Source organism: Bactrocera latifrons, unplaced genomic scaffold, assembly GCF_001853355.1.
Source record: "Bactrocera latifrons isolate USDA-ARS-PBARC rearing strain unplaced genomic scaffold, ASM185335v1 scaffold_223, whole genome shotgun sequence".
Taxonomy (NCBI): domain Eukaryota; kingdom Metazoa; phylum Arthropoda; class Insecta; order Diptera; family Tephritidae; genus Bactrocera; species Bactrocera latifrons.
In genome coordinates this window covers 323,342-336,482 of record NW_017535775.1, presented here as the reverse complement: position 1 = coordinate 336,482, position 13,141 = coordinate 323,342, and the positions used below count along the sequence as shown (strand labels likewise).

Sequence of the window (13,141 nt, the reverse complement as noted above, 5' to 3'; positions counted from 1 at the left end):
TCTCTTTTTGGGATGGCTTTCAGCTCCTTTAGAGAATTTTGTTATCTCTTTAACACTCGCCTGACGTTTTTCATCCATTCAACCATACACCATATCCTTCACTTTTTTTTAATTGGAAGGTCGTCAAGAATGTAAAATGTCTTCAATGATCTCTCGACCGTCTTTGAAGCCTTTGTACTACTCGTAGACTGGTGTTTTTTATAAAACTGTGATTCAGTTTCCTTCCTACGAATGTTGGAAGTAACGATTCTGCACACGAAATTAGGTTCAAAATTTGCGACAAATTCTTTGTTCGATATTTTTATTCTTCGTAAAAATCGCGGATCACTACTGAGGAGCGCGCTCATATTTGGCATAGTAATTAGAAAAAGTCCTACTTAGGAAAATACATTTATGGAAAAATTATTTTTCTTTTTTATGCCAATGTGTACTGGTTTTCAGCGGTGCTGAAATGAGCAGAAAAGACGCGAGGTTATTGCCGCCGAAAACAACAAAAAATGCCATTAAATAATTCTGGATGGCCGTAAAGTGAAGTGGTTTGAGATAGCAGGTACTCTAAAGATATCAACTCAACGTATACTATATATGTATCATATCGTTCACGAATATTTGGTTATCAGAAACTCGGAGTTTTTCCGTCGATATATAACAATGGATAAAACATGGCTGCATCATTTCACTTCGAGAGAGTTGGAAAGTTTGATTTACCAATAACAATGCACTGTGTCACAAGTCAGTGAAAATGATGACAAAAATCCCTGAATTGCGGTTTGAATTGCTTGCGCAGCCACCGTATTCCCCATAACTGGTCCCCAGCGACTATTTCTGTTCTCAGGTCTCAAAAAATGATCGCTGGAAAGAAATTCTCGTTGAATGAAGAGATGATCGCCGAAACTGAAGACCATTTTGAAGCATAAAACAATTGTACTACAAAAATCGTATCAAAATGTTGGATGGTTGCTCCTAAAGGGAACTCTGTAGAATAAAAACACAAATTTTGCCATGAAAAAATCGAATCGTACAGCATTTCATAAGCAATTTTAGATACTGCTTTTCGATGTTCTAAGACTCAGATGTTTGGAGCACAGTTTCTTCAGAAGATATTTAAAATTAAGAAGATATAAAAAATTACTACCTAGTATTAGTTTTCCACTTTGTATTATATAAATTAAAGGTTAACTTTTGCATACTTTAGTAGAATTTTCGCACCATTGCGGCGCCAAACGATTTCTATAATTAGTTGATGAATTCTTACATTTTGCTAATTTTGAGCGCATGCCAATTTAAATACGAATCATTTGTTAGCGCATTTGCCACACACGCCACATAAAGATAAACGCGAGACTTCCTAAATATGGTTGGCGATTTCATTAATTTTTAACGAGGCGTTGAATTATTAAAATTTATTAATTTTGAGGTACGAAATCCAAGAAAATTAAAAATACAGGGTTTGTCCGGAAAGTAATGGAGTTGTGTCGATTTAAAAATAAAATATTGAACCAATCTTTACATTTGTTTGAAAACTTTCAAATTAGGCTCCTTCTGCGTCGATGCGGCATTTCCAAGCATTGAGGGCGTCACGGAAGGCATTCTCCAGAATAGCCTTGAGAGGTGAGGTGCATGCTGCTTGTATCCCCTTACTGGAATTGTCTGCAGGTGCATTAGAGCCCAGCTCCGAGGTAGCAAAGACCTCAGACAAGCTGTAGAACAGTGGAAAATATGTTTCATGTGTTTGCCGGGTTCGTCAGCGACATAATCAAATAACCGAAATGTCTCTTAGCGGCTTCTTCTTTACAATCGTGCTAGCGGTATATGGGTTTTTGGAGAGAAACAATAACATTATATTATTTTCAAAAAAGAGGTTGCTGAGGATAGCCTGTAGTTGTAAATTCTTTAGAACTCTAGCTTCATTCTTCTATGATACTTTAGCGATTTTCATACAGAGCTAAAAACTTGATTCGTTAAAGTGCCGTTAGATCTTTTGCTTCGGAGGGAGAATCTTACTTCCTAGGAAGGTATTCACTGCTTTGCCGACGGTCAATGAATAATTGTTTAATCGCTATTCCTATTTCTTGTCCAGATTCAGGTACACCTCATAACCTACCGATCTGGCGATATTTGTGTCTTTTCTCATCTTCTGTATGTGGTTTCTTGAGCAGTTAGGCCTCACGTAAACTTAACGAGGTTGTTAAATTTTGAGTAATTCGCTGTCGCAAACTCGCGCGATAAATCATAAGGGGTGTATGCCGTTTTTTAACCTCGGTGTCAAGCCCTGTAACATCACTACCTCCCTCGCTAGTTACAAAGGTTTTGACTGTTCATTTTCGCATGATTCGCACCCACGTTGCAGGTTTAAGATGTTTTTGTCTTCAGTAGTTCCCCTCGCCTGCACAACTGACACTTTTTTTCTTGGTTAACTTTTCATTCTTCATTACTGGTAAGTGGAGAGTTAAATTTGTGTTTGTTATAGTACCAGAAAGCATACTTGAAGTAATTTCAAGACATGGTGTCGAGTTGATAGTCGTGGGCCTTATAAGAATCCGTGTCCGTTCCGGTTACTTGGACCCGATTATCATGGGAACGGACTGGAATTACTCAATCTTTGTACACTTTACTAGCAACCCTCTTTTCATTTCGTTTCTATATTATACAGATAATACGAGTATTTCGGAAAGCTAACAGCAAAAACAATAACTATAAAGTATGTTGAACAACATTTAATTGTGTGGACTTATGGATGTCTGATCGGCGCATTTGTTTTTATGTTTTGACACGTTCGGCTGATAAATAGCACATATAATTGGTGCACTTACTCAACGACAGAGGAAATTTAAAAGTAGGAACTGTCAACACGTGACTTTACAGTAAAAAGTGAACGATTTTTTTTTTTCAAATATTAAATAAAATAATGTAAAAAATTTGCTCAGACTCACTATAATACGAAAAGTGTGCAAGTAGTTGAAAAATTTTTCAAGGAGAAGTGAAAGCGTAAATTTTTTTAAACTCTTGCAACATATTGTTACATAGTTAAATAGTTTTGTACACCTAACGGTTGTCAGTATCACCGAAAACTGAGCGAGATAGACATAATATATCAAGGTGGCGAGAAAGTTGAAATCCGGTTGACTATCTATCTGTCTGTCTGTCCGTGCAATCTGTAGCTTGAGTAAAAAATTGAGATATCTAGATAAAACTTGGTACACATATTTCTTGACAAAAAAAATTTCGAGTTCGGCTATGGGCGTTATCGAAGCACTGCTACGCTCACAAAACGCCATTAAGGGGGGCCTGCTTGAGAAGCTTCAAAAATTCGATTTTTTTTTTTAATCTCTTTAAAAATAATCTAAGCATATGTCCCCAAAGTTATAGATGGCAATTCGAAGTATTTTCGAAGTGAGAAGTTAATAGTGACCGATTGTCCAGCAGATATATTAGCGCTTGGGCAGAAAACAAAAACTTTGACGCGCGATTTCTCGGTTTTTCATTTTTACGATTTTTCCTAATTAGCGCGCAGGATAGAAAAACAAAACTAAACTTCGTATGGAATTGTGGCAAAGTTTATTATCTTTGGCATTAATTTATCTTCTAGTTAAACTAAAAAAAGCTAAGAAAAGTCAAGTTTGAACATATTTTTAAACAACATAAAGTACAATTTTTTGGTCAAAAACCACTTTTTTTCAATCTTTAAAATATTTGTAAAATTTTACACTTTTTTGGAATTTTTTTAGTTTAACTAGACGATAAGTTACTAGAAAATGTGAATATCTTTGAATTTTTTGTTTCCGTTAGAAATTGCGACCTGCATTATGCCCGCCGTCCGACAAATGCACTTACGAGATGCATCGGGCAATTGATTCCCAAAGGCAGAATATCAATGATTTCGTATCCAAAAAATTTGACAATGATGTTTAAATATGTAACTATAAGTCCTAAAAATTTCGCTTTAATCAATTATTTCTTTTTCCCCCGAAAAAAAAAACCTCAAAAAAATAGATTTTTTTAAGCCCCCCTTAAAGGAAAACCTATAAAGTGACCTAAGCAAGCATTAAATTAAGATATTGAATTGGCACAGGAGATCGCATTGGCTAGGGTTAGCTATGGTAGGGCTAGGGAAATTCAGGGATAATCTTTTCCTGACAATGATATGTGTGGTGCCAAAAATGGATTGAATCGTGTAAATACTTCCCTTAGCCACCATATGCCTAATATAAAGATAATCGAACTTCCGGGTGACTTTGTACCGCATATATCGGTCAATATGTGAGTTATCACAATGAAAATGAGAGAGCGTCTATTTCTCATAGCAGTGTATCTTCGTGCCTAAAATATAAAATGTGCACATGAACTTAGACCTTTCTTACTTGTTTATACAAACTTTTTAGGTTTGACATATCCAAGCTGCAAACCCATCAAATGTTAGCTTCGCCACCAACCCATTCGTCAGTCTTTCTTATAATTTACTAAATAAATGTTTTTTTTTTTGTATTATTATACAATTAATATTGTTTGTCAAAAAAGTCTTGCGGTATTTTCGCTAGTTGGCGCTGAGAGCGTGTAGTTCTAGTTTTATTCATCGCATGCTATATATTTTTGGAAAGCTCACTTCACGCGCTAACACGTGTTTGATTGATTGTCGTTTCTTTTAAGTTGTTCGTGAGTTATAGCGTCGCAAACATGGAGCAAAATAAAGAGAAAATACGGCATATTTTACAGTACTACTACGATAAAGGCGCAAATGCATCTCAAGCCGCCAATAAAATTTGTGCAGTTTATGGACCTGATACAGTTTCCATTTCCACCGCACAATGATGCTTTCAACGTTTACGTTCTGCTGTAGAGGTGGTCGAAGATGCGCCACGCTCCGGAAGGCCTGTCGTCGTAAATCGCTCGATAAAATCGCTGAATTGGTCGAAAGAGACCGGCATAGTAGCCGCCGTAGCATCGGTCAAGAGCTGGGCACGAGTCTTCAAAAAAAAATTTTATGAACTATTGAAAATTCAATAAAAAAATACCGAAAGACTTTTTTTACAACCTATTATTTTAGCACTTTTCGCAAAAACCAACTCAATTAATATTAATTCTGCATGCGTTGTCCATTAGCGCCTTTTGTATAGTAAATAATTTTTCTCCTTTTTTTTGTGTTTTGCTTTCCATTTTCAATATTTAGCGCGTGCAAAGCGTTTTCCTCTTTACATTTTTCTTTTCTTATATATCTCTTCTTTTTCATTGTGTATATTTGCCTTTAATTAAATTACCGTTTGCATATTGAGCACATTGTCAACACATAAATATTACACATAGACAAATATATGTACACATAAATTGTTGGCAGCGTCATTTTGTAAATATTCTTGTTTGCCTATTGACTTTTTGCTTTTTGCAAATATTTTACCTCATTGCACTTCAATCTACTCTGCATTTGTATTTTCCTTTGCCCGCTGTTTCATTATTCCTTGACTTTTTGCTTGTGAATTGCATTTCGTACGTGCGATTCTTCGCAACTTTGTTGCAAATGGTTTGGTTATAGAGTTATTTACTCGTATGTTGTTGTATTGTATAGTGTTATTTAAGAAATTTTTTTTTTAATTTTTTTTTTAATTTTTTTAAATTTTTTTTTTAAGTTTTTTTTTTAATTTTTTTGTTCTTATAACATTTCATTCATTCAGTGGTGACAAAAACAAATGAACTTACTTATAGTTATTTTTATTTAAGATCTTAACTGTAAATGTGAAACTTGCTTGGAGAAAAGTAGTACTCGAAACGATATCTTATACCGAAACAGCCAAATTTAAGCTTTTCTGCTTTTATTTAACCGTGGTTGTCTTCGATTCGCCATTTCTCTACTCGCTACTGCTCTCTTGTTAAAAAAGTTACATGTGAAAGCAATAGCAAACGTATCGAGTTGATTTCTTGCAGGAGAGTATACCGATAAGCTGCAGAGTACCTCTTGGCGAATCGAAGACAGCTTTTATAACGGAGCTTTTCTCGAACTATTTTTATACATATATTTTAAGTGATTATTATTCTATAACATTAGCCAGTCACCTTTTATTTATTTGCACAGTTTGTTTACTAATTAGTTATAAAAAGGTAAATATTAGTTTAAAATATTTTGTAACAATTTGTTAGCGATTTAAAGTACTTAGCAATCAGTAAAAAGTAATTTTTACGCCGTTATATTATTAGTTACTCTCACGGTTGTAAGTGTCGATAAAATGTAAACAGTAATCCCTGTAGATTTGAGCTACTCACAGTTATCAGATTTCAAGTGCCGGTTCGAAGATACGCTTGTCGAATATATTATCAGTATTCTCGATAAAAACTATAAAATAGCTAGTACATACGAGGTTTGTGCAAAAAGTATCGCAAATTTTGTACAAGTATTTCTTAAGAAGGTGTTTATTTATTCCCCCACATATATTGCACTTCTGACAGCGTTTTTTCCAATCCTCAAAGTATTTAAAAATTCATTTTTGTTTGGAGATCCGTTTACCTCCGCCGTGTCTATCTCCTCAAACGTAGCGTAGTGCCGTCCTTTCTTCGGCCTTTACAGTTTTGGAAACAGAAAAGTCACAGGCGACCAGGTTTTTGTTCTTCCACAAATTCGTGCGTTTCTTCCGATTTGCTTCGCACAAATTTCATATATAATGTTCTTTATTAGTCGAACGATCCTTTAGCAAAAACTCATCATGTATAAGGCCTCTGCAGTCAAAAAAAGCTGTTAGCAAAACCTTCATATTTAACCTAACTTATCATAAGTGGTGATGGTGCATGGGTTTATGATTATGACGTGGAAATCAAAGCTCAATCATACCAATGGAAGCTGCCGCATTAGACAAGACCGCAAAAAGTGCGCCAATTTCCACGTCATAATCACAAATCACTTATGATGCTCTGGAACAGATCTGGGTCTTCGCGGACTGAGTGCAACATCTCTTGAGTAATGTCAACTCGACTTTGTTTCTTGGAAAAAGTGAGCAAAAAACGAAGACGTACAAAAACGCATCCAAGCAAAACAGCTGACAAAAATTAACTAAACATTCAAAATTGCCGAACTTGTCAGCATAAGTATGGTAGCCCTTACTTTGCATAGCGGAACAAAACAATTTAAAATCGCATACAAAATTCGCGAAACTTTTTTGTACAAACCTCGTACATACCACATAAGTTACTCAGCATGAGTTTGAAGTAATCTTTATGGTTTGTATTTACGCAGTACTAAGTAAAGTACGAAGTTTGTAACATCGAGAATGAAATGTCGGAGACCCCATAAAGTATTTACTAAGTAAATAATCAGTGTGACAAGCTGAGTCTACTTAGGCATGCCTCTATGTACATCTGCGTACTAGTCTCTCATTCATATTTTTGCACACTTTCTTACTCCCCTAAAAGCTGCTTCTTTGTCAGAACCGCCGTTATGGGACCACTATAGCATATATTTTCCATATAAACGGAACGATCACAATCAAGTTCTTGTATGGAAAACATTTCAATTTGACGAGATATATCGAAATTTGACATGGCTTACTATCCAAAGCAACTCTACAATTTCCGTAGAAATTGTTCGGTTCAGAACACTAAAGAATTCTAAAAGAACACGGAACACGTGTCTGAACACTTAGAAATACTCATTCACTTTGACTTCATACCGGATCACTTGTATCATGCAGTTGCCTAACCGAGTGATGGCGGCTTCTTCTCTACCATATAACGGACAGAATGTTATGCGTGGAAAGAAACCGATGGAGGAAAAGAACAATGAGCTTCTTCACGGATGGATCAAAGCTTGGGGGTGTTCTATCAGGAACTCGCCAGTTTCAGACTTCCTGACTTCCAGGTCAAGGTTGCAGAATCTTTGAGCAGCCCTCTAACCTAATCTAAACTAACCTAACTATAGAATATAGCTGTCATACAAACTGACAAAAATATAAGAATTGGGTTTTCAATTTTTAATCCAAGCATCGGCAGATTATATGTTTAATTTTATTTTTTTATTTGAATGTATGAAATAGCTTATAGTTTTGCACATTTCCACCGCGTTTACGATTTTAAAAATTCTCTTTCGCTGCTGCCATTTAATTATACGCATAAACAAATGAGCTAAAGCAGCAATCGGTTGGGTTCATAACCATATAGTATTATATACTAATAAGCATAACGGCACATTATTGCATTCATTTCATTACTATTCCGCTATTTGACGTTGGCTGATCTACAAATTTCCTCAATTAAATCCAAGGTCAAGGATTAATTTGCGGTCTGCAGATTGCTATTTACTCAGCGCATTGCATTCAATTTCCCTTTTCGCTGTGACTCTGTGGTTTTTTGATTTTTTGCTTTTTGCCCTAATACTCGTAATTGCGACTTACTAAATTATTTTGAATTTTTGTAGTTATTTTATGTCTTGATATATTTGTCATTTATTTACTTAGATTATTTGGTGTATTATTTTTCACCTTCTCTTATTCACGCACTGTCAGTCTCGTTTTATGTGCACAATTTCTATCTACTGTTATTTTTAATTTTTTTTCTGAATATATGAAGGGTGGTCTATTCGAGGTTCCCTACATGTTTAAAGAAAAAACACAGCAACTTCAAATTTAATGGAGACTATTTAGACTATTTATTGTCATTTAAAAGGACATTATTTAGCATCTATCTCTTTTAAATGTTAGCCGCGTCTACGATGATTCGTTCCCGCATCTCGACTGGTAACGCGTGACGTTTTGCGCCAAAGCCAGAATCGAAGTGGAAACAATCCGCATAGACTTTAAACTCTACGTATCCCCACAAATAAAGTCTAACGGTGTGATATCACACGATCTTGGTGGTAAATCGACCGGCCCAAAACGTGAAATTATCTGCTCACCAAAGTATGCTCTCAATAAATCCGTTGATTGATGCGATGTGTGGGAACTTCCCACTGGGAAGTGGCGCCGTCTTGTTGAAACCAAATGTCGCCGAGATCACGAGCTTCAATTTTTAGTTGGAATGGCGGCTCTTGAATCTTTTCTGGTTGCTCTTCGTTCCAAATGCGGCAATTTTGCTTGCTTGCATACCCATCATCGCTGAACCAAATTTGGCTGGAAGGCGTCGGATCTGCTGGGAACTTTTCAAGCGTAGACCGAAGCGATGTCGCTTTCAATTTAAGTCCTCGAACAAATGCTCTTGAAAAAAGCATCTCTATTTGGATCACCCGTTAACATTTTTAAAGCTAACAACCTTATCATATTTGTATATTATTTTTGGACATTTAAGCTTAAACGTGGCTAAATAACAATTGCTGCTATATTTTGGTACATTTTAACTTTAACTCAAATATTTGATAAGGATTATTTGTTTTTTTTTTTGGTAAAAAGTTGTGATAAAAATATGAAAATGTCAGCTAATAATTTACTGATTTATTTTTTTTTTTTTTCAAGTATCGTTAAAATATATAACTCTAATATTTATCTGCTGCATGTGATGTGCTTATCAATTAATCCAATAAGAAACGTCATATGACATATACCTATGCACAAAAGCCTATATGCACATACGCCTACGTATATATGTACATATGTATATGTGTAGGTTAAAATGCACATGCTGGAAGCTTCTTTATACTTAAGTTCTCTACTGCCTTTGTTCGTATGTATGAGACAATGAGGTTTAGTCTGAAGATCTTCACTTTTTTCATTTTTCTGATAGGAAGCCTCAAAATGATAAAATAATAATATTGATTTTTACTTTGCTATCACAAATTAAGGGAGTTAAAATAAAATCCGAATTTTTAACACATTTTGTTTGTCAAAATTCGACTTTTGTAGAATTCTATCATAGGATGGGCAGAAAAAAATTTTCATGATGATGGGATCATTTGTCATGGAGTTATTACTGCACTCAAAAACTAATTTGAAATAATGATTTGAAATTTTAGTATGTTATTTTTGCCTACCCCTTAAGTGTTTTACCCAGAATAAAACGTATTAGACCCTATAAAATGCTGATATATACTATATAATTATAAGATAAGCATGACGAGCTGTTCGTCTGTCTTTTCGTCCCTATATTTGCGAATTTGTCCCTTAGTTTTGTAGATATAGTTATGAAATTCGAGAAGCTGAGAGTCAAACACCCTACCGTTGTATGGAAAGGTTTTTTATTTGAAAAGATTTCTTCTCGAAGTCGGCACAGCTGATTATCCTAGGCAATGCCACAATCTCCGAACAAACATGTACAGCTCGGATCACTATAGCGTATAGCCGCCATACAAACCGACCACTTACATTTTTATGCTATAAGAAATGCATCTGTGTAGGGTATTCGTTGCAACTTAGCGTTTTTTATTGTTTTATCTAATCTTACCTATTTTTGGACTTATTTAGCTGCGAATTGAAATATTAATGTGCTCTTATTACTGTTGTTTCTTGCCTAACTATTGAAAATACAAAAAAAGTAAGCGGAAATTGTAAATAAAACGCAAAATATTTAATTATTTATGAATATTTATTTTGTCGCTTTCATAGTAATCCCCATCTGATGTAATACACTTATGCCAACGATTTTTCCAGTCCTCAAAATACTTTTCATACTTTTTACGAGTGAATTCAGCTTCTTCAGCGAATTTTGTTTTATCTCTTCGATCGATTGAAAACGGGCTCCACACCCATGATTGTTGGCTTCTTTGCAAACTCATAAACCCATGTCTCGTCAGCAATTATAACGCTCTCCATAAATGTGGGAAAAGAATTCGAACGTTCAATCATGTCCAAAGGGAGCTGTTTACGGTACTCTTTTTGAAAAAAAAGTCAGCTTTATTGGAACGTGCTGAGCAAGTACGCGTTTCATACCCAAAATGTTCACCAAAATCATTCGGACGGACTCGCGACAGATGTCGAGCTCTCTTGCCCATCTCTTTAACACTTGACTGACGATTTTCATCTTCCTTGACTTTTTTAATATTTCACCAGTGGAGGAAACCGAAGGTCGTCCAGAACTAGACATGTCTTCAACAATCTCTCGACCGTCTTTGAAGGCTTTATAGCACCCGTAGGCTTGTGTTTTTGGTAAAATTGAATCATCGTAAGCCTTTTCCAACATTCACAACGTCTCCGCACACGAAATTTGGTTAGAAACACAAATGCTTAGAGAAATTCTTTGTTCCATATTTTTAACCATTGTAAAAATCACAAAGCACTACTGAGGTATATCGACTTAAGAAGCTGCTGTAAACAAACTGGTTGACAGATCGCGCTCATATTTGGCATAGTATTTAAGGAAAGTCTTATTAACTGAGCAAAATGTTTGAACTACATAACATTAAAATGTTTGTTGTTTTTTTTTATATTCATAAGGACTAATCAACTGCTTAGCAAATATTTTTCCGAGTAATTTGTCATACAAAATTTGTGTGTAAAAAATCTGCAACAGCTTGCAACGCTTATTGTTCAACAATTTACAATGTAAATCTACATTTTTAACTGCCACTTAAGGTCATTAGATTATTTAGATTTGTTTTATAAAAAGTTGAGCTGGCTCATCAACCGAAATAAACGCAATTAAAAGGGGAAACTTTAATTGAGCAGCGCAATTGAATGTCGTTTTTGTTTTGATTTCAAATGGGAAATGCATGTGTATGAATATTTTTTTATTAGCATTTTTTCATATATTTACTTTAAATTTAATTTGTTCCACTTAATTTTTGATTGATTTTTATTTATTTGAGAGTTATATCCACTTTAAAGGCCGAAAACGCGATATTTTGTGAATTTTATTTTTAAGCATTTTAGTTTATGCATAATTAAAAAAAAAACATATTTTTACAAAATGTAATGTTAAAGTATAATCCGTTAATTTAATTTGAAACATTTTCCTTTGCCTTAAGCCGCCTGTAGCCGATCTCCAGAAAACACTCCAAACAGTTATCTGACGCTGAGGGAAATTTTTTTGCTTAAAATTGTCTTAAATCAAAAAACCAAAAACATATTATTAATATAAGTTAATACAAGTAATGATCGAAGAATTAGTCAAAATTTAGATTCTGACAAAATGGCGGCTTAAAACCCCGAAAACATCATCGAAAATCATTGCAAACCTTAAACATTCAATCATTACCTAGAAAGAAATCTAAAAAGGTTGCGTGAAAATTTCAAATATATCAGAGTAGTTTAAAACCCCGAAATTATTTTCGAAAACCTTTACCGTTTGATCTTTACTGGAAGATATAGTTAAGAAGCTCGTGTAAAAATTTCAAATTGTCGGTTCAGCCATTTCGGATATATATGCACATTTTTGAAGTTTGTCAGAGGATTCCAATGCTCGGAGACATGCTAAAAATTATAGTTCATGGCTTCGAAACGAAGTCACGGTTCAACTTTAAAGTCTGAAATGTAACTACAGACGATGTATAGAGACATATGCAAATTAAAAATCGAATTCTTAAACTGCCAAATAGATATAAGCCATTAAATACATTAAAGTTATTTCTTTAAAAACGTTTTTAAAGTTTTTTTTTTTTATAAAAAAAAGAGTTTTATTTTTATAAAAAAAAAGAGTTTTATTTTTACGTTAAATGCACTATCATCGAAATTTTCTCTTATGATTTCCTCACCTCATTACAAATTTCGCCAGAAGCGCGCCTACCACACACACACAGCAGCCTTGTTATACTTCACTTATACAAGTCTAAAAGCTCTTACAGCGCCATCTAGCTGTGATTAGCGCGCCGTTAGTGTTGGAAAACTTTTATTAGTGTTGCCTGCTAAAGTAAATTTTACAAGAAACTCATTTGACTTTTTAAGTTTAAAATTTTTACAAAAAATATTTAAATTTCAAAAATAAAATCATTTAATTAATATTAGATTTTACGCAGCGAAAGAAATAGCAAACTTAAAATATAAATAAAATAAAATATTGAACTGAACAAATTTTACATAAAATGAAAATTCGGAAGAAAATCGTACAAAATAATGAAATTAATTAAGAATATATGTATGTATGATAGAAAAATGTGAAATAAGTTTTGTGAATGCGGAAAAAACTACTCAAATGTGATGCTCGTGAATTGAAGTGCTGTGATCAAGGACGGTTCAAAACAAAAAAAAAAAATAATAATAATAAAAAAATTGCAAACATTAAATAATAAAGTAATAATATTTAC

General features: G+C 34.2%; 1 protein-coding gene across 3 annotated transcripts in view; it reads left to right on the top strand.

Annotated features, from left to right (window-relative positions):
* LOC108968640 (5'-AMP-activated protein kinase subunit gamma-1) overlaps nt 1-13,141 on the top strand; it is a 197,356-nt gene that overhangs the window by 102,851 nt on the left and 81,364 nt on the right. The window lies entirely within an intron of this gene.